Source organism: Ipomoea triloba, chromosome 8 (genome assembly GCF_003576645.1).
Source record: "Ipomoea triloba cultivar NCNSP0323 chromosome 8, ASM357664v1".
Classification (NCBI taxonomy): Eukaryota; Viridiplantae; Streptophyta; class Magnoliopsida; order Solanales; family Convolvulaceae; genus Ipomoea; species Ipomoea triloba.
Window position 1 is genome coordinate 18,401,470 of NC_044923.1, and position 2,922 is coordinate 18,404,391.

The window sequence follows — 2,922 nt, forward strand, 5'->3', positions numbered from 1 at the left end:
ATGTTCCTAACAATTTCCCCCTTTTTGATGATGCCAACACTTATACTTACTTGTATGGCTGACTAGCAAGAAAAGATCATTGATTTTATTTTCAGCGCATACGGTAAGTTTAACAACTATTCTACTAAAGCATGAATAAGCAAACTCACGCAACACCCCCAGCAGAAGATATATATATTCAGATTAAGGGAATGTTTACATAACTGAGTTTAGTAGAAAAGTTAAAAAAATATAAGACCAAGAACAACATAAACAACAATAAACTGGAATAAGATGGAGTTTGGGCCACGAGAGCTTACTTCTTGTTGGCTTCCCTCTTCTTGTTAATGGCTTCTCGTGTCTTGATGGGGTCTTTCGGATCTACCAGGCTTATGTATTCGTCTGTAACATCTAGATGCCTGTAGTTTCTGTAAGCTTCCCCCACGAACTCTCCATCAATCACTCCATCTTTCCACCATGCAATGCATTCTTCTGGAGACATATTGCTGTGAACAGATATTCCAGTGATCTTCAGAAGCTTGAATATCTCAAGAGTCAGACTTTGTTCAGAATCTTCCCTGCTCCCAAACTTAAAGATTGTCATGACAAGGTCGATCTTCCTTTCTTCTTCTGACTGTTGTTCTTGTCTTTTTCTTCTCCTTTCTCTGTCCTCTTCTCTCCTTTTCTCCATTTCCAGTGTGCGCTGGATCCTTAAATTTTCTGCTCTTTTTGCTTCCTCCAGTTGTTTGCTCACTGATTTTGGGACTTTTGGAGGAGGTCCAGCTGGTTCACTTGCTGCCCTTTTCTTGCCAGTTGTTGATGTCCTTCCTTGTGTATTTTCCCCCTTTTTCCCTTTATTTTCCCCCTTGGTGGCATCATCAGTACGGGAAAGGAGGATGGACATACCTTCGAAGAGTGCTTGAAGTTGGGCAGGCACTTGGTTCGACAGATCATCGAGTAGTGCTTTCATCACGTCCTGTCGAAGTTCACTGGAGTACTGGAAGGCTCGAAGCTCTGCTCGCATCTCGGCTAATTCAGCTCTCGCACTTGCAGCCTCTGCTCGAGCTACAGCAGCTTCATCAGTGGCTTTCCGTGCTGCATCCTCAGCCCATACTGCCTGTTCGAGAAGTTCGGCATGACGGCCTTGGGATTCACTTGTGCCAGCAGCAGGCATTGCAGCATTGCGGACAACAGCGAGTATCCTTTCGAGCTGAGCCATCTTCTGAGATTGATCAGCCATGAATTGACGCACTTCGCCAATGAAGACTTCTTCGGCCTGTTGATCATAGTCAGAAGTAGTAGAAGAGAAGTGAGAAGTACCTTTTGTCGGAGGGGACTTGGGTGCTTCCGGATTTCCACCCATGACTTGCAGTTGCGAGTCCACCTCTCGATTGAGTGTCTGAGGAGTCACAGGGACACTGGGTTCAGAGCGCGAAGGTAGCTCCATGTCAGGCGCTTCCCAGTTTCCACCTGAGGGATGGATCACTTCTTGCTCTCCACCTCTCGAACCTGGAGCCTCAGCTTCAGCGACTGTTGAGATTGGATCAGCCAGGGAGGGTTCTTCGGTATTGGACGCTTCCCGGTTTCCATCCAATAGAAGTTCCCCCTCAGCGTCACTTCTCGAATCAGTGCTGGGAACTTGGTCATCTGCTGGTGAGGTTGGAGATGAAGTGTCGACAGGTGCTTCCCGGTTTCCACCCTCGATGGTCGCATCATCCTCCTCATACCTCTCGAACCAGCAGGACTTAGGGCAATCTGCTCTAGGTGCTCATTGGACTGCTCTTCGGTCTGCTCCGATGAGTCTAGAATGATAATTATTTCAGGAGCAGTAGGAAAACCCGGCAGTGTGAGCAATGGAACTTCACCCTCTCGAACTATCTGAGTTTCATCGTTGTCAACCGAGGGTGTGGACTCAGGTGGTGGCAAGAGAAGAACAGTGTTAGGGGCCACCTCAAGTGCTTCAGAGGTCTCGGAGTCACCTCTCGAAGCTGCTACCTGTTCGTCCAGAGCAGAGAAATTTACTTGGGACAAGGGAATTGCTGCTGTTGGTATTGGGTTCTCAGAATCATCTCGAGCAATCCAGAGGTCTCTCCTGGACCTCTCGTATTCTCTACTTGATGTCCCAAGGATAATGCAGTGGCGAGCCTGATATCCTCTTGAAATTTAGCTTCTAATTCAGGATCCTCTACAGGCTCGGCTTCAGCTTCTTGTGCATCAACAGCTATGCCCTTTCCTTTGTCAGATCGACCAAGATTTCTCCTGGTCACGTGCATCTCATGGGCAAGATTCAGAAGTTCATTGGCTGGGATTGCAGTGAGGTTTAACCAATTTAAAGCAAAGTCCTCCTCAGCCACCATATCTGCTGCTCTCGAAATCAGTTGATCAATCGGACCTGTTCTCCAGTTGATCCATCGAAGCACTCTGGAGAAGTCATCCAAGCTAGACACATTTTCAGTACGTTGATCCAACTGAGAAGTGATTTCAGCATTTAGCTCATCAGAGTTAGCAGACAGGATTTCTGTTGCCGAAGCAGCTTCCAATGTTATCTCTCGAACCACCTCTCGTGGTTCCTCTACTTCTGTCTGTACTGGATCACTGATCCCAGTACCTTCAATCTCTCGAACCTCCTCTCGAAGTTCGACCACAGACTCATCAGCACCCTCAGCATTATCACCAGCATGTAGACTTACAGATAAAGCTTCTGACAGAGACCTGGTAGGGGGCACTCTCTCAACCTCAGTGGCCAGTATAGCCTGAGGTTCCCCCTGGGCTTGTGCCCTGTCTTCGAATGGTACTTGGATAACTGAGGGTGTTACCTCTCGAATCTGAGTAATGGCGATGGTTTTGGCTTTCTTAGCCTTCTTTGAAACGGCAACCCTCTTGACCAGGGTATCCAGAGGCTCATCATCAGATTCCTTCTCCTTGGCTGGGGCTTTCCTTTTG